At 38.8% G+C, this 20,214-nt stretch overlaps 1 long non-coding RNA gene across 4 annotated transcripts in view; it reads right to left on the reverse strand.

Moving 5' to 3' along the window:
- Nucleotides 1-20,214, reverse strand: part of LOC135361763 (uncharacterized) — a 581,261-nt gene that overhangs the window by 194,412 nt on the left and 366,635 nt on the right. The window contains exon 3 of one of the 4 annotated variants that reach the window (XR_010405684.1): nt 12,239-12,381. The exons of the other annotated variants lie outside the window; for them this stretch is intronic. This is a non-coding gene — a long non-coding RNA (uncharacterized LOC135361763). The remainder of the gene's footprint in view (nt 1-12,238; nt 12,382-20,214) is intronic. 4 annotated transcript variants of the gene reach the window in all.

Below are 20,214 nucleotides of genomic sequence, written 5' to 3' on the forward strand. Positions count from 1 at the left end.
TCCAATGAGAGAGCCCATGGCAGGGCTCTCAAACTGGGCTCTGGCTCAGTATACCTGAGTGAGAGTTTGCAGTTCCATGGATGCCTTTGATTCATGGTTCATCAGTATCCAGCTATAAAGCCCAAGCAGATGGAGTAGGTTGCTCCCCAGAATATGTAGCATGTGATACTCAAGAGTTCTATAAATATGTACCAAGTGGAAGAGTAAGAAATAATAGAGTTAAAGCCATGATGTGTTTGAGTACTCTGTCTGAGAGGTAGTTGAGCTAAAAAATTTTTAGGGTGACCACAAACTATGTGTTTTATAGCCACCTTATATCTGATTAATGTTAATGTCCCAAAGAAGTGCTATTTTAGAGTAGATCAGAGTGGTGATGGGTCTGGGATCAGAAAACAATGAATTCATGTTCAAATATGCTGTTAATTTTCCATGTGACCTTGCACTTTTTACATGATTTTTTGGGGGGTTTTAAATTAATTATCTACAAAATAAAGGACTTGAACTCTGGTGTCACTACATAAAGAATGAATGTGAAGAAGGAATGAGTCAGAATCATTAGAACAAGTTGCATTTTAGGTGAGCAACATAAGTGACTTCAGAGTCTAGGCATTTCTCTTAATCCTGGCAATATGTCAAATAATTTGAATTATGCCTTGTTCATTCACTTGAATTGAAAACAAAGCTGAAACCACTAAGGTGTTGAAGAAATTTAGTATGGACAAATTATGGAATACCATCTTAAGTCCCTGGTCTATATTTTCCATAGTAATAGAGGTAGATATTAGAAATTAAGGATTGAGAGAGTTCAGGAGAATAAACTATTCCGGTTGGTGACAATGGGAGGTTGAGGGTAGGAAGGGGAGTGGGTACACAGCTATGTGGGCCACCCCTAGCTTTTTCTCCAGTGTTCTCCCCTTTCAGACTCTCTCACTTGAATCTTTACTGCTTCAGGGTTAGCACAACATTTGTAGACATTAATAAAGCTCTTGCGGGAATATGGAATTGGGGTGGAGATGAACCCGCATGTGTTGCTGTCCATGGTTCTGATTATCCTACTGCTGTTTTGGCTGTTTTCCCCAACAATGGGAAACCACTGACCTTTCTCCAGTTTATCCAAAATGGAATAAGAATTTCTGTATTAGTTGTGGAAGAGACTAGATCAAAAGGTGTGAATAAAGACAGAAGGAGAGATACAGGCACTAAGGTATTATAAGGGAGAAACAAATAAAAATACATTGATGTTATTTTCAAATAATCACAGGTATCATAAATAAAACCACAAATTACCATTGTCAAAATTTGGACTACTGAAGGAGTACAGAATTTGTGCTTAAAGCTACATAATCATGTAAAATCCTGATATAAACAAACACATTTAGGGGAAGGGTGAAGAACATCAATCTGGTTCACTAAAACTCACTGGTTGAATTACACCAAAGAGCTTACAGCTTTCTTTGACTTAGTATTTTCCCCTCTTGATGACATTTAGCAACTTTACATTGTCACAGAACAAATAGAATGGTTACTTATTTTGCATTTCATGCAGCTATTTCCATGTATGTTTGGCATTATACCATGTTCTCCAAAGTATTCCTTGGAGACATAAGGGGTAGGGCTTCCCTATATCCCCTCAGCTGTATTCTGTGTCTATATCAGGGAAATCTCTTGTGAAAGAGAATGCTATTTATACCCTAATATCTGTTCTCCCATTTTGTTCCATAATAGAATATTAAGCCAGGACCCCACAGAATTAAGATTACATTTCACAGTCACTCAGCAATAACAAGTGGCCAACCGATTAAGTTCCAGTCATTAGACTAAAAGTGGAAATGTCTCTTTGCCTTCTTAAAGACTCCTGTCTTGAGAGAACATCTCTCCTTTGTTCTCTTCTTCATCCATCCTCCATCTTGCCTCATGCATTGTCACTGGAGATCAAGACGTTGAGGACTCTAGTCTAGGGGTGGTGGAGTGGGGAACTGAAAGGCCCAGGAGGAACAGAGTTTCCATTTAGCACTGGACTTCATTCCTCCCTGAGTATCATGGCAGAGAGAAATAAGCACATGTTTTTTCCCCTAAGTCACTGCCATTTTTTTTCCTGTTACTAGCAGCTGAACCTAATCCTAATTAATACACTATTCATCAACATTTGGTGAATGCAAAGCAAACACTGACTCATGTATACTCAATCAAAAAAGGAATCTAAAGAAAAATAACAAACCAACAAGCCAAAGAGTTCCATGAGGTCCTTTTAATAGTACATGAAGCAGGAATCCCCAAATATCTCCACTGAAGCATTGGAACTAGAGTTCCTTTTCATCAAAATAAATAAATTAAAAAGCCTTTCCAAAATAATGTATTTATAACATGGTATTTTTTAAGAAACAATTTTATTCCTCCAAGCACTCTCTTTACTCTCACCCCTTACCCAAGAGAAATACTGTGACCTTCACAATAAGCCTTTTAAGTGGACAATAACAAGAAACTTGAACCACCATCCACTAAAAATGAGTTAGCCATCTTAGATTTCTAGGCTCCCCAAAGAGATCAGGACTCTCTTTTCCTGGTGATATAGGTGTGCACTTTAAAATGATTTTTGCACAAAACTTAAGTATTTTCATGCAGCATTAGGAGTGGCCAGAATCCCATTAACTCTGCCTCTTATGGAAATTGCTGTGACCCTTATTTCCAGCATTTGGACCAACTGTCAATTGTTTTTGAACGTGAAAAAATGGTGGTCTTTTTGTATGCAGGCAGGCTGCATTTCAAAATGGACAACCAGTTGAGAATACTTTATAGAAAGGACCAGAATTCCTCTCCAGAGCTCCCTCCCTTCCTTCTTCTTATTGCCTGGAAAATGCCAGGAAAGTTTAAAATTAATGGCGACCAATTGAAAAAGAAAAGGAAATCAAAGAAACATTTATTCCCTGAGATGCAGCCCTATTTCTTTTACCTTTACATAAGTACACAATGGTTTCTGTCAGGTCCTGTTTTTGTGGAGGGGATGGGGTAAAGAAAAACTCATATACAAGATAGAAAACATGTTTTTAAGCACCAGCAGAAATGTTCATGGTTTCAAATGTGACACGAATACAATATAATGCAGGGCCATACACTTTTCTCAGATTCTGCTAATGTTACTGACTTTAAAACCTGGGTTCTTTAGAATTAAAACCAACATAAAAGACATAAGTGGTAGTATTTTATGCACCACCACCAAAGGATTCATAATTCTCCACTATGAGGCTATAAATACTTCAAGTCCAATCTACCTGGACACAAAACTAATATTAGTAGCCAAAGGGACTGCAGTCACTGGAAGAGGCATCCATAAGAGGATCAAGGTGCTAAGTGAGTCCACTGAGATTCAGAACACTAGCCTAATGAGGTTAAGGTATTTATGCTTCAGTCCCCATAAAGGCCACTTAGTTGATCTGTAACTCTTGCTCTCCACCAATTGGTTATATTTACCTGAGATTTGATATTGGCTACAATGGGAACTGAGGGAGCATGTGTGGCTGATTCAGGGTAAAGAAATTCCCATTGTTAGAAAGATAAGGCACAGTACATGCCCTGCTAATTGGAATAACTATGTCATCTTCATTCACATAGGAGTCAGAGACAACTGTTAGTCAGATGACTTTGCTATCTGAGCAGTTTGGTTCCAACTCAACCCCAAAAGGAAAGATGAGAATTCTTCCATTGGCAACATTTTCTTTTTCCAAAAGAGATTATTTTTTTATTTGGATTAGATGGATTAGAAACAGCTAGGTGATGGGGATAGAAGGAAGAAGGGAAATGACCCCACCAATGTGGCACAGGGTAAATGCATGCAATAGGGCTCAAGACTGATATTCTGCCTTTTCCAAGGTGCCTCACTACCCCTGGTGTGTCTCCCTCCTCCCTCTTGACAATGTTGGATATTAATCTTACTTAGGATCTTCAAAGAGAAACAGGGTGAAACACAAATTTAATAAGAAATTTGAGAAATGGCTGTGTGACTTCCTTTTCCTCCTGCTTTTCCCTCTCACCACAGGATGCTGAAAACTTTGCTGAAGAATGTGTGGAGTGGCCAGAATTCTGTCACCTCCACTACCAGTGTCCCTAAGTAGTTAGGCAATCCTTGTCCCTAACCCAATCTGCATATAGGGAAATGTTAACGTTCTTATAATTAAAGCTCCACTTGCAATCCCCAGGCAATGTTACACTATATCATCCATTTAACTTTATTGTGATTGATCTGTGTCAACTTTAACTATACTCACAAGGAAGTCAATAAATAAAGATCAATAGTTTTTTTATTTCTTCAGGTTTTTTACTAGAAAGAATAGATGGGTTAAATAACACCAGCAACAGCAGTGGCACAGAGCTTCCCTCATGCTTTCCTTGGTAAAAATTATATTAAAACAAATCAGATTTAAATTCACAAATGGGATTGCATCATCATCTGATCTGTCATTAAGTTGCCTTCAGCAGTTTTAAATGCAAATATTGAAACAAACAGGGCTTGAATGTATCTGTCCTCTCTGAGATGAATTCTCTTAGCAATATGCCCAGTCAACTTCTTATTCTTTAAAAATCCTAGCTTTTGCAGTTCTGGTTTAATGTATTAATGACCTGTCAAGACTGAGTGGTACTTTACGGATGAAGAAGGCTCATGTTCAGACGGACAAATGAGTAATTCATTGTTCTATTTAAGGGAGGAGAAGCCTGGACCATGCTTTGTGTGAATCCAAAGGTGTTATGGGCAAGCATCTGGGGATGACCCAGTTGTGCAGACCTGTCCCCACCCCCACCCCCACCCAGAGCACTCTGCCTTGCCAGGTGTTAACACTTTAGTTGCCAGATCTTGAGAAAATCTGGGAGGATTAAGGTGAGAACGGAAGGGGCTGGTACAGAGGAAAGAGGTTCTAAGAGAAGGGGTAGGGCTGCCAGGGGGATGGCAAGAGGGCATTTATACAATATGGAGTAGAAACAATCTAATATCCAGTAGAAAATGATTTCAATATTTTGATAACTAGAATGACTGTACATGTATGGGTCAGTTGCTGAATGTCAGCTAACTCTAGAGAGAACCAAGAACAATATTCACACACCCACATACATACATAACAGACTGGAAGTGTGACCATCATCAATCTGCCTTACATGAGAAAATAAGGCTTCCAAAATCTGTGATACCTTTAACAAATAATGGGACGTCAAAACCTTTTGGCCAATGTCCTACCAGTCAATTCCATTTTAGATAGTGTTCCCACATTGAAAATAATTATTTCTCCTATTACCCATGTGTTAGCTTATTCCAATTTCAAAATAAAAGCATATATATAAATTTAGGAAAGTCTGTATCTATATTCCCAGTTCCAAATTTCTCTAAAGTCAGAATTGCATGCAGCCATCTCCCTGTTCCACTCTGCCATCCAGATGTCCTGATGATGCCTAAAATAGATCCTGTCCAAACTATGTTCTCCTCCTATTCCTGACTGTTAGAGAAAGGAACCGTCATGCTCTCAGTAACTCAGGTGTGAAATATACTCATTATTTTTTAATGCTTCCTCTGCTTTGTTCCCTACTCACTGAGTACATTGTGATAGCTCTTTTACTTATCCCTTTAATTCAATTTGATAAAAAAATTTAAGTATCAATATGAAAAGTACTAATGAAGAGACAGATCATCTATCTTCAAAATATTACTATTTAGTATGGGCAATAAGCAGGTATATAAAGAACTGTATATGATACAATGCATTACATAGAAGTGCCACAGGACAGACATGAATAAAACATGACAGCTCAAGAGTGGAGAGGAACACAGTTGAGGGCCTCAGGGAGCCAAGGGAAAATGTAGAGCTTGAAGAACAGGGAAAATTTTGTCAGAAAGAGAAAAATGGTGGAATGGAAGAAAAATCCAAATCCAAAGTCTTGAGCAAAGGTTAAGTAATAAGAAAAGATAAATTTGGTTTTAGAAACAATGCAATGACTTTGGCTAAAGTGAAGAGTTTCTATAGGACATAGTATCTATAGGACAGTAATGGGGAAAATACCTAAATGTTAAATTGAATTCATATCATGGAGGGTCTGGAGAGCCAGGCTGAGGCATTCTATACATAATTGAAAGGGTAAGGAAGTACCTAAAAGTTCACGCTGGGTCAGTGCATGGTACTGCTATAGATGTAGGGTATTATACACTGCTGGTGAAAGATGATTGGTAACCTTTTTGGGAAGACACTCTGTCAGTATTTATTAAAGATAAACAGACTCTTTATCTCAGAAATTGTTCTTCTGGTCATCTGTCCTGTAGAAACATCAGTCCATAAGGATACATACAGTACAAGCAAATTTTTTTAAATAATTGTTTTAAACTGCTAAAAAAATTAAAGCAGATATAATCTGAATGCCCATCATGGGGCAAATAACTGAATGACACCATGACATAGAATGCAATTAATAATATCGAGGTCTTATTGACCTGAAGGGTGTCCACAACAGAATGTTAGAGGGCACATTTAGTATATATATGAAATGATATATCATACACACACACACACACATCATACATATCACCCAAGCATTCATATATATCCTATTTATATAAAATAAACCAAATAAAACACTAATATGATTAAATAAAATAGACATGTGAAAAGTGAACTATAAAGCTGTTAAACTTCTGTAGAGGATAAGGAAAAAAAAGGCATGTTTGTCACAGATTCTGCAATTCTCCTTATTATAGGAAATTTTGGAAAAAGTAAAATGTTTAGCTTATAAGGAAGTATTAAATAATGTTAGTGCTAAATACTGTTCATGATATATATTATCAGGAAAAAAAGATCAGATTGCAAAATAGCATGCACAGTATAAGTCCATCTATATATATGCTTCCATGTACATAGAAAACAGTCTGAATGGACATATACCAACATTAAAGGTATATATGTGTACATTTCTTTCTTATTTTTACTTCCATATTTTTTGTCTTCTTTTATTCATTAAATATATGTATTGGAGGATCTACAGGCTGACAAACACTGTCCTAAGGTCTTCTTTCTTGTTTTGAGTTACTGTTTGAGTTCAAGTTGGCTGAATGGTATGATACTTGAGGGCAAATGGCTCTGTTTTCTCATATTCATATTGATCAATATTTGCCATAATGATCAATCTGAATATGAGAAAACAGAGCCATTAGGGTGCCTGGGTGGCTCAGTTGGTTAAGCGACTGCCTTCGGCTCAGGTCATGATCCTGGAGTCCCGGGATCGAGTCCCGCATTGGGCTCCCTGCTCAGCAGGGAGTCTGCTTCTCCCTCTCCCGCTCCCCCCTCTTGTGCTCTTTCTCTCTCTCACTCTCTCTCTCAAATAAATAAATAAAATCTTTAAAAAAAAAAGAAAACAGAGCCACTGATTAATTTAATAAACATATGAATGAACATAACCTGCTCAAGGCTACTCAGCTAATACTGGACTGAACTTGTCCAGTATTTTATAGAGAAGGCCTTCCATTAGGCTATATAACTCCAAAAACTCTGAGAAGATTATTGGCATGCCTTGTCCCCTCAAAAGTGAGCACAGGTGCTGAGGAAATTAAAATCAAATGTCTATAACTAAAATGTCAGGATAATCATTTACCAAGGTATTATGTGTTCTGAGTAACGTGAATCTTCTTTTCTGTTGTTGACTGTCTCTCTTATCTGAGTTTTTAGTTCCCACATATAAATGAAACATCTTCCTGAAAGAGCTTGGATCTATTTGCCAACGGGTTTATGATTCATGTTTATATAGGTTATAAATCCTTTTCAGGAATTACAAAGATACCTTGCTTTGCTTTTCCTAAGCTGTTTGTTTTTGCTATTACTTTACATATTGTTCTGTGTGTCCAAGATACCAGAGACCTGAGCATTCGGCTCAGCAAATGTCCCCTCTACCTTTTCTATATTAATGTTGAATACCAAGGTTCATAAATTGTAACAAAACCAACATTCCAGTCCATGTGGATTTTCTCACCAACTATGAGTCAAATACTTAATCCTTAACAAATATCCAAGGACTCACATGCATATGGTGAAGTACAACCTATTGAAAGGTGGGATTTCTGGGTACCTAAATTTGGAAAAAATAAAATTTTCATAATTTGCTACTATTTAACAGAGTGATTGGAGAGTCAAATGAATAATAGAGATGAAACTATTTTGCAAAGTTTCTAACACTGTGCACATACAATGGAGTATTAATTTGATTAGTGTTCTTTGTTTTGGTCTGTTTCCCCATAAATGACAGCTGAAATGAAAGTAACATATACTGGCATCTTTGGGATGTAAGTTCATTTAAACAGAGTTCAAATGATAACAGACATATAATCTGAATGTCCCAGGCCCTCCCATCTTCTAGGGTCACATTCTCCTTTAAATTTCCTGATAAAATGACTCAGGCCTAGTCCCACACATGAGAAATGTAGTGCAATCCCAAATACATTTGAGAGTTCCCAGGAAGGGAAGGAGGACTTTCCTGGTCACTCTCACTGATTCCTCCTTACTTAAGGTCCTGTCTCCTCACACTGGTCCTCTTTCCTTGGTTACTTTATCCATGTATGTCATCTCCTCTGTCCTCTTTGCTTCCCCAAAGCACCACCAGTGCAAAGCTATTGCATATGACTAACTTTATAGTTTGGGTAGAATAGAAGAGATCATGGAACAACATAAAATAGGAACAACCTAAGATTTAAAAGCAAATATCATTAATCTTAAAGTCCTTTGGTCATCCTTGTCCCATGAAATTTCTCACCAGTCATTTCTTTCCTTAAACACCCAGCAAAAGTCCCCTGCCTTTCTCTTTTATTAACTAGCACTCTAAAACTCAAATTTTATGTTTTTTAATTATGCAAAACTATATGACTATTTTCTCTTACTTCTTTTCAGTAATTGATCCAAAGAAGTTTGTCTTTCTCAAGAAAGAGGGCTCCTCAAAGTATTTTCCTACACAAAAGTGTCATCTGCCCTTAAATCTCACCATTCCTAGCAGCACAAAGTTTTTTTGTTTTATTTTTTGGTAAACTTTCCGAAGTTCGAATTCTTAGGCAGCACGGTAGTGGTAGTGATGGTGTCAAAGGATTCTCAAGAGTCATTTGGGAAGCTTTCAGAGCTGCAGTAAGTCCTGTCATCCGTAAAAGAAACTCAGCAAGAAGGTAAGGTATAAGGCTCCAGTGTGGGCACCTAAAACTTCTCACAGATCCTAAATTACAACAAGGAATCACCAATACCTGAGGCTGTTCTTAGAATCAACCTCTTCACAGCAATGTTGACTCACCAAGATTCTATGGGTAATGGTCTTCTGAAATTCTGTGGTTCTACGTATGGAGCATGCAGTGATGTAATGAAACCACCTGCCCAGTACAAGTGCCTGTGCTTGAAAGTAGCAAAGAGTGTCATTTTAATTTCCATTGATTTACTTATAATAATGACAGTTGAAATTTTTGAGTGCATACCACATGTGAGACTTTGAACATAGTATACATATAGTCTCTCTGATCCTAAAAACTGTGCAAGGTACATATTACATATTATCCTTGACTTCGGACACTTGACTTTTCCCAAGGCCACCTAGCTGGAAAGTGGTAGGACTCCAAAGCTCATTCTCTCCTCTTACATTATTCTGCTCTCTATGTGTTTCTGAGCTGGGGACCACCCATGCCTGTGTTCCCTTCAACTCTGAGTCCTATTGCTCAAAACAGTTCTAAGTGGCAAGGCCCAAGAAGGTAGGACTATCCTTCCTGACATCCACCTTAAAGGTTGACTGCATCCCACTTTTCTTTAAAACCATTTATGAATCTGTCATTCATAAATTTGTCCAAACCCTTTTAAAATCCATTTATATTTCCTGCTAGTATCACCTTTTAGGATAATGAGGTCCCTTGTTTTATTACCCACTGTGTGAATTAGTGTTATCTTTCAGTTGTCCTTAACTGACCTTCATCAAGTTTCAGAGGGCATCACCTCCTCATTTTCCCCAGGCTAATGGACCCTTAACTATCCTTAGATCGTCCATCTAAAACGACAGAACATTTAGAACAAGAACATGATTGCATCCAGGAATGACAGCATTCCTTGGCAACTAAATGGTAAATGTTGGGTGGTGTTGGGATTGTCAAAGATGCTTCCTTCCACCTGAAATAAGATACACTGTGTCTTAGGAGGCTGCCTACCAAGCAGCAGTGCCCTCAATGGTCCTGCACTAGCACATCTCCTAAACCAACCAGCTTGTGAGGCTTTCCACATGAATCTCAATAAACCCCTAAACTGCTGGCATCAGATTAAATAAAACTCAGGTAAGGGATGGGGGTCTAGACAACTATTGAGAGTAAAATAGGATGATGATTGTAAAGGCATTCAGTTGTAGAAAACCATAATGAGAATGGATTCAGATACAGGGAAAGGTGATAGTCCATCCCTGGAAACTGGGCACACAGCAGACACATGACTAGAAGGAACCTCCTTACTGGAATTAGAGCACAAAGTCGAGCAAAACTGTTTTCCAGGCAAGTGACTTTTCTTAGACTCATGAGATAATCAATATGTATTTTGACCTGAAGAAAATATTCTCCGATTGCAGGGAAGGAGAAGCAGTAGTCTTCTCATTTTATATGCACTGAATGTATTGAGGAGTTGCTGCTCATTGCGGTATAAACACGGAACAGTACAACTTTTTTCTAGCACCGCCTACCACTCTACGATGTTAAGCCCCCTCTCCTCCTGATAAATGGTCCTCTTCATATCTTGCTGTTCCATAACTCTTTAGTCTCTTTTAGTATAGATCTGTATCATTTAAGACTCACTCCTACTTATTTAAAAATTTCAACATCAAATATGATTCAAGGTTCTCTCCCCAGCCCAGGCTAGGGCCCTTTGTGGCCTCTAACAGCTTGAAGTAAGGATGAGGAGACTGAGGTAGAAACATCTTCTCATTACATAGCTTCTCTTCTCCAGGGCCATTGCACACTGCCAAGCTGGCTGAGCACTGCATGATTCCAGTGGTGCCACTCACAAAAACTACCAGGCAGACAGTACTCTCTCCACCAAAGTTATTCCAACAAAGAGCCCTGTTACATTAGTGACATTCCTGAAAGTTAAGCAGTGCACAATATGTGTACCTGCTCATGGCCAACCTGCCAGCTCCCCTAGTTTGTTGGAACAGGAGAGGAAAGAGAAGCTAATGGGTCAATATCTTCCTATTTAACTGTGAAAGGTTTCAGTTGATTGCCCTGCTTTTCTGGCCTTCTTTGTCTTCTGAGTGAGGAGAGACCATATATGCACCTCCCTCTCCCTCTCCCTCTCCCTCTCCTTTTCTCTCATAGGGTACTCATGTGGGCCCTGTGGGGGCTGGAGTCAGGAATACATACTGCACGGTTCTCTACCAGAGACTTAGCTCTGGCTCCACTGTTCCAAACCTTCCACCCTCATCTTTAGCTTCCTCCAAAAAGTGTTCCAATCAAGAGTGGGGTCAATATAACAACATTCCTATTCCTTACATCTCTACAGCATCTCCCCATACATGCACACCACCACCACTACAAAAAAAAAAAAAAAAGGTTTTGAGTATAGACATTCATATTCTCAATAGATTAAAAAAACATAACTTTCAATTTTCCATGAAAATCATCAGATCCATCTTCTTACTTTTATTCAGCATTAGACACTGTGCAGTTTATCAACTTAAGACTGAAAAAAAAAGTGAAGATTAAGTTGTATCCATTTATGTAGGTTGGTGGAAATGCATATTTTGCAAGCATCTGATCAGATGCTCGGTTTCCTTCTCTTGCTATCTGTAATGACATACATAGAGCTATGCTCAAAGTTATAAATCTTTTTCACACAGACTTACTGGAAGTGACTAAAAACTAACTTAACCTGTATTAGATATAGTTCCGGATCTGCAGACACATTTAGGCTCTCGTTAAGCAACAAATTGAAGCCATCACTCTACCTAGAAGCCAAATCTGTTCATTGTCCTCACTGATTAAAATTTAGAAAAATCTGCCTAAAATAAATCATTCATGTAAATTAACCCTCAAGAGATGCTCTCTTTGAGCCTGGGCACTATTTACCTACAGAACAGTTTGGCACAGCTACCAGTGACATCAAGAAGCATTCAGGATGAACAAGTGCTGAGTCACTTCAAAACTAACAAAGTAATACAGGCAGTTATCACCCAAATGCATTATTTATCACAGGGGCCTCCTGACGCCTGTGCTTACCGAGGAACCCTCCTGTGATATTGAAGGCCAAGGCATCTCCTCTCCTTAACAACAGTGTTGTATCTTTGGCAACTCGAGCAGGAACTCAGAAAATCAATACCACTTCATGAGCCAGGTCTTGGTCTTCTCCTTTTACGAGGACTCTGTCAATGCAAGGGGCCATTACTGTACTTTAAAGGCATGATATAAAATTGCTTCAACAAGATATAAGACACACCGTTTGCAAGAACCTGGTGAGAGTATTTTAGTCAAAGTTAAATAGTTTCATCACGTAATTACTTCAATTGGCAAAGCTCCAGCTGAACACGCTCTTGGAGGGGCTGTGCCTTCTATTATGGGTGGGGTATTGTGAGGGAGGCCTGTCGATTGGATTCAGGTTGTTCTAAACAAGGTCAAACTGCTAAAATGGAGGCAGAGCCCAGCATCAATGCCATTGGCAATGACATTGCAACAACAGGGCTGACAAGTTGCTCTCTCTTTTTTCCCCCCCTCCAACTAAGTGGTCTGAAAGTAGCTTTAGTTTTATGGCTATAAAATATTTCATCCTGATTTGCAGTCTGGTAATTCATTTTCTAAGGACTGTTTAGAATTTATTCAGGGGGAAAAGGAAACTGTTGGTTTCTCTAACCGATTCCCATTATATGACAAAATTTAACTTTTGTATTTTATGAGGTTTTATGTGTTCCACTAAAACCATTAGCTGGTTGTCTCCTCATGATAAAATTTAATCACTTATATAATACCTTAAAAGCCAATGACAGTTTTGCATGTATTTATGTTTTCTTTCATTTAAAATATGTGGGTGTCATAAAGATAGCTCTTATTGGGGGGAAGAAAGGGGCTGGCACTAAAAAACAGAAAATCTGTAAGTACTGACCCATTATGTATCACACAATAAGAATGAAGCACTGTAGCCTACAAACTGCATGAAATTTGAGAAAAAGTGTTTGCTAATCCATGACCACCATTCATATTTCAATGATTACCTGAGTGCACCCAAGCTCCACATTTAGCATTATTCCCATATAAAGCTACTTGACTGCTATGAAATTTGGCAATTTAACAAAAATTTTAATAATAACAATGACAAATAGACTCAAAGGACATGCATGTACACCTTACAAAAATGTCTCATAGAAACTAATTGCATTAGCCTGCCCTTCGTAATCAGAGATGCTCTCACAATTCCACTTCCAAGTAACACTTCCCAAATTTGGATGGTTAATAAGGATAGAAGAAAAGTGATTTTCTCTCCCCCTCATCCCACTTCCACCTACAGAGTTCCAATTATGGCATCACTTAATCACCACACATATTTATTTTAGAGTTATTCAAATGCATTATGAATTTATATGTCTATTATTAGATTTATTGGTGCTAATGATTTGGATTTAAATAGCACTTTTCTTCCTGAGGCTATAACAGTTTTTCCTGAATGACCTAATTCATTCTTCCCACATGCCTCAAATGGGAAGTAGGAAAGGGGCAAAGGTCAGTCAACCCATTTGGCTCAGGACAATCTTAACCCACAGATCAGAAAGAATTAACTTAGCCTCCATATATTCCAGTAGTAACAGATCAAGGAATTGGCTGGATTTTTAAATGCAAGGAGTGCAGGCACCACAAAAATATTGTTGATCATCTTATGTCTGACATAAGAACTATTTGTTTAATAAGTGAATAAATGAATAGATGGATCCATTGAGCAACCAATCAGTCACTGAGAATTCTGATAGAAATCTGCAAACTCTCAAAGCTAATAGAAGTAAAAGCTGGAGTGTTTGGCAAACTATTCCCGTCGGTTGCAAGGTGTATATGATCCTTTTTCAAAAGACACAAATGGCATTCCTGGGCTGATGCACAGGTGTGGATGGGTATATGCCACCACAGTGATGGTTTTAGGAGAAGAGGAATATTCACCAGCCCCCCTCCAAAATCTTTCCTACCTTTAAAGGAATGAACGAATTGCCCTATCGGGAAACAAACTTTTCCTTCCATGATGAAACAGAAGGCCTGAGATGGAAATGTTTTTAGGAAATTATATCAGAGTAGTCTGTGCTGCGGGGAGAGGCAGATTTACTACGAAGCTAGCAAGCCTTAAGCATCAGGGTCTCTATCTATACAGACCCCTCCCAGGGCCCTGGAAGGACCGTAGCAATGAGTCTTCGAGGTCATATGTTTTGTCAAATTTATGGAAGTAAGTTATTTTCGTGTTCTGTTTTTATAAAAACACCTATCCTTCAAATCGTATAAGTTTCATACCCCACAAATCCTGGATTTCCCCCTGGCTGTGGGGACAAATCTCTTCTAAAATCTCAGTGGTGCAATACAACAAAGCTTTATTTTAGATTCCTGCTTCATCTTCCACAGGAGTTAGCAGTAGCTCTGCTCCATATGGTCATTCAGGTTTCCAACTGAGGAAGGTTCTCACCACCTCTTGACACTGCTATCTCAATCTGGGCCTACCTAGTACTGCAGGGGCGGGGAGGGGGGGAATGGAAAACTTATACCACTGCAAAGTATTTTAATCAGAAATGACACTTATTTGCTTATCTTCAGAACCCACTAGCCTTAACTAGTATGTGGTCAAACTGAGTGCCAAGGGAAGCTGGGAAAACTTCCTCTGTGCCCAGAAAGGAGAGGATAACTGAATGTGGGGAGCACTATTAATCTCTAACCAAAAAGTAACCCTCTGATTTTGTTTTACACCAAAGTTTATTTAATATGGATATGTAAGGTGCAAGGGCATTAAGACATTTAGTTCCTAGAGAGTGGGAAAGCAGAACTCATCTTAAGGATGCCAATCTCAGAAAAAAAGTTACTATTTCAAGCACTCTCAAACTTATCTGGAGAGATTCAGACATAGGAGGAAAGATTGAGAGACCAGATCCTGGTGTTGCTGGGACTCATCCACTGCTCAGAAGGATCCCAGGGTATTTGGATACACTAGTTCCACACAAAATACCCATATTTATTGTGATGAAATAGCTCAAAATTCCTCAATGATCTTCCCTTGTCTAAAGAACAGACAAACTCATTAGCATTTCAGGTCCTCCAAAACCCAAACTCTGTTTAGTTTTCCTGCCCCTTGTGCTTCCCAGTCCACTTCCAAAAACCACAGTCACACTGAACAACTCATCATTCTCTGAGTAGTACATTACTCTATCTACCTTTTGAATGCACATACTATCCTCCACATTAAACGTGTAGATATCTTTCTCTTATGCATCTGACGAACTTGTTCTTCGAATGGAAGTTCAAATATCATCTCCCATGGGAAGCATGCCTTCCTTACAGGTCCTACCTAAGAGATGAAAGTTCTACCATTGTGTTCTATTTATCTTTGTTTTTATTTCAGTTACATCATATATCTTCTTGTTTATAGACACAATCTCTTTCCAGTTAGACCATCAATCTCATCCATGGGGGAGACCAGAGCTTCATCCCAGCACTCAGGTTAAGCCCTTGGCAGATGGTCAGAATTTAATAAACTATTGTTGGGTGACTAAGTGAATGAATGACGAGGGAGGTGCCATAGCAACTAAAGGGAATCTTAGGATTGTCAAATGAGGCTGATACAGGTAATCCCAAAGTTAGAAAGGGGGCAAGAATGGCCCTGTTTTGCTAGGGCAGATACTGCTCACTCAGGGACATGTGTCCACATGTCTATGCAGGACCAAGCACTGTAATTTTTGAGTGCTATTTAGTGCAGGTGTTTCCATAATTGGGATGAAGTGAGAAAATTCCATGCTTACTAGCCCTAAAAGTCACCCTTCCACCTGGGTAATGCAATGGTCCTAGCTTTAAAAGATGTATGAATTGCTTTTCCCCAGACGGACCCAAGCAGAGAGGGGATGTACTTTCTAAAACTGCACAGTTATTGACCTTCCACTGTAGCAAATCTGAAAATGTCAAAGCAATGAGTGTTTCTAAGGAGAAAACTACACTAGTTTTAAAAACAGATGTTTAAAATATAGGGCCTTGAGAGCTGCCCTCTCTCCAGACAGGCTTGCTAACAATACTAAGTACAGAATACAAACATGTATCATTTCCCCCCTTTCCTCTCCAAGACTAAAGAAAGGATGTTGAATGGGTCTTTGCCTTTGTTTATTCAACTTAAGACTGAAGAGTGAATTCCTAAAATCAAGATGAATCCCAGGACAAGAGAAGGTCAAATGGCACCATGACACTGGGGGGGTGTGTTGTGTGTGTGTGTGTGTGTGTGTGTAATAATGCCACAGGTTTGTGTAGTGCCTCTGATTCTGCAAAGCTCCTCATCATTCTCATTAGATCCTTAACTAATGTTGGCAGGTTCCAAGAACTGGTTGGATTAGACCCATTTGGCAGGCAGAAAGTCCACCACCAGGAAGGTTGTGACATTCCAAAATATTGGTAAAAATGGAGGGGTGCTCCCAAAGGTAGAAGAGAAGGAGAATAACTGGATTGTTCATTTTATTTTGAGGGAGTCACATCAGTGGAACTACTACCAAGTTACTATTCTGGGTGCATGGATGATGTGAGGGAGGCTTTACTCATCTGAGAGTGTATCTCTGAATTATTTATTCATTCAACAAACAACTTTGAGTATAACTCACATTTTAGCATTGTCTAAGGATAGGACACACAGAAATAAGTAATGGGCCAGCTTTGAGTGAGCTTATGGAAACAGCCAACTGATTAGAAAATGATGGGGAAGTTCAGTGATGCTGAGGTGGCAAAGAATCATGGAAACACAAAGGATCAACTGTACATTCTCCATTCTTGAGGGAAACAGGGAAGGCCCCCTGGAGAAAGCAGCACTTGAACAGGGATGCAGAGAAATTAACCGTGTGAATAGGAGAAAAACACACTTTCTAGGCAAAAGAGACCCATGAACAAAGGCACAACACAAGAAATAAAATATCTGTGCAACACAAATCATTTGGGTGGGTAGACTACAAAGGCAGGAAATGTAGAGAAATGATGGACATGAAGAAATCCCGCAATCCAGTTGTTCCCTCAGGAAATAAAAGTTTCCTCAGAAGCCTGTTGGGAGGACTGATGACTGGTTTGGTTGAGAACAAACATTTAGACATCTGTGAAATTAACCCTTCTCCTTCAACCTGTAACAGTGTCAAAAACAGATTTTACGCATTGGGGCAAAGGCCTCAGGCCCAGCATAAAAGGCCATAGCAAGAAATTGCTGCTACAAGTCAGTAAAAGTTCTTTTTTCTTGTCTGAGTGCACTTTGGCGAGGGAGATGCCCATTGAGGGACTGCCTCACACTAGGACGGAGAAGGGGGGAATGCCCTGCTCCTATGGCAAAAGGAACTCTCCTCTCCTGCTTGTGATACAGCAAATGTATTTCACAGAGGAAAAGGTTTTTTCATCCCATAATGAGAGCCATTAAGATGCAAATGCATTCTGTAGAGGAAACAGTGAATAAGAGCTAAATGGCTAATAGCAGAGCCATTTCTAAGATCAGACTTTGCAAAAGAAGGGGAGGGGCAGGTGTGGGAGGGCTGTGACAGGGAGGGGATGGGTGGCTGTTCTATTGCCCAGAGCCGACCACATCCACACCTCATACCTTGGTCAGGTTTGATAACAGAATTAGGAGGACTACCTTGGGGCAGGAGTCAGACCACTTTTTCTGTGAAGGGCTAGGCAATAAATCTAGGCTTTACTCACCTCTGCCATTGTAGCTTGAAAGGAACCATAGGCAATATGTAAATGATGAGCATGGCTGTGTTCCCTTATTTACAGAATTAGTGGGCAACTCTGGGCTTACAGGCATAGTTTGCTGACCTCTGTCTTAGAGCAACAGTTCTCAAATTGTGGTCCCTGGACCAGTGGCATCAGCATCACCAGGGAATTTATTAGAAATGTAAGTTCTCAGCCCCATCCCAGACCTTCTGAATCTGAAACTCAGGGTCTAGAGTCCAGCAGTCTGTGTTTTATTGACAATGTAAGAATCAACCTCACTCTAAGTGGTAGTTCTTGAAGTTAGTAGTTTGTTAAGAGAAGGTGTCCAACCACACCATGGGCATTTACAATCAGAAGGAAATCTTAGTTGTTAAAGAGTGTTGTTTTGACTAAATAGAAAGTAAGGTGTGAGAGCATGTGTTATAAAAGCCAAAAGATCCTCTGCAAGTGTCCTCATTCATCTGACAGGCAATTTTTGTAACCCATCAGCTAAAACCAATATGGCAGCAATACATCCTGCCTGGGTTTGAATTGATCATAGAAAGAATTCCAGAAAACTCTAAGAGCAGCTCTGGTTAAGGAAAAATTTGTAGATGACAGTCTTGGTTTCCTTAATGGAAAACCAACATGGCTTTCTTCAGCAAATGGTGAACTAAGTATTAAAAAGGCATTAAGCTGCTTCCTTTGTCGATGTCAAGTATGCATTCAAATTCAAGACAGCATTTAAAATATTAAAACATCTAGCAATTTTATTACTAGCTCATTTAAAATGGCGACCATGAAAAATTTAATTTAAGCTACCCAATAATGGCTCATGAGACACTTAAAAATACACACACAGATAACTGAATTTTTAAAGTAAGTTCCTTATTAACTTCTTTCCCCTCATCTATTACCATTGCTATTTTCCAGCTGTATAAACAGTCTGGAGAGTATGCCCTGAATGAATTCACCGTTCAGAAAACAACATAATTACAGCCATTCCAGCAAACCGAGTGCCAAAAAAGTTACAAATTAATTGAAGGTTAGCATTGAAAATTAACTCCTAGTCAGCTTGAAGTCATCTTTTAGGCTACTTTCTATAGAATTAAATAGAGAACACACTCCACATCACTTTCGTTGACAGAGTTTTAAAGATCAGGTGGACAAATGGCCTTCTACCCAACTACTACTTTCCTGTGATCTGATATTGCCAATCCCAAATGATGCCTGCCAATAGTACCTTAGAACATGCTTATGATTTATGCACACGGCAGAACTACTTCCTCTTCTCCTATATACCCAGGCCTTAGAAAAATACCAATTTATCTTGCCCCATTCTATTTTGTTAGAAACCACTAAGAAACCACATCATCAAAAAACATTTTTCCCTTTTCTTTTTATCATTTTATTTTTTTCATACATACAAACCATTTGCAAAAATAGTACAAAGTATCCCCTATAAACCTCATCCAGACTTTTCAAATGTTAACATATTTATAATATTAATTAATGTTAATAGCCACAGTTCAATTATCAAAATCAGGAAATTAACATAAAAATTCAAAACCATTATCTAATTGACAGACCTTCAAATGTTACCTATTATCCCTCTAATGCCCTTTTACTGGTGCAAGATCCAATCCAGGATCACTTGTGGTATTTGTCATGTTTCCTTAGTTTTCTTTAATCTGATTATCAGTAAATTTTAAATCCAACAAGCATCCACTGAGTGCCTAAGCTGTGCCAAAATTGTGGTAAATTCTGAGGATTCAAAAATGGTTCTGGACTTTGAAACACTTATACTTTATTGTGAAAATCAAAATAAAATCAAAGGCTAAATGTGGGAGAATGTACTAAAGTATTGCTTCTTTTAGGAAAAAAATAAAGGCACACTATTTAGATTTGAGGGGAAAAAATGGACATCATTAATGAAGACCTTGACCCAAAAGGTTCTTGGTCTTTGCTTCCAAAAAATAATCGTTCATGAATGAAAGAACATCCAGAGAAAATGTATGCAACTGTGAGCTACTAGATTGTCTTTGTGGTCAATGTTTTTATTCCTTGCACCTAAACAAGGCTAGGCAAACAGAAAGTCTTAGTAAAAGTCAAATAATGTGGGGATCTGGGGTCATTTGGGAAGACTACCAGAAGATTTGGAACATGCAAGTTATCTCTACATGTCAGCCTGAAAGCCCCTCTTGATACTGGAGAAATTCATTCAAACTCCAAATTAAATAAAAGTTCAGGGGCTAATTACCATCTGAGGGCCTTTTTCTTTTTGTACTGCTTTGAAACAGGGTGTGTGGAAACAT

The sequence above is a fragment of the Mirounga angustirostris genome, unplaced genomic scaffold (genome assembly GCF_029215605.1).
Source record: "Mirounga angustirostris isolate CCGP_5_RB_7025 unplaced genomic scaffold, mMirAng1.0.hap1 SCAF_10, whole genome shotgun sequence".
NCBI lineage: Eukaryota > Metazoa > Chordata > Mammalia > Carnivora > Phocidae > Mirounga > Mirounga angustirostris.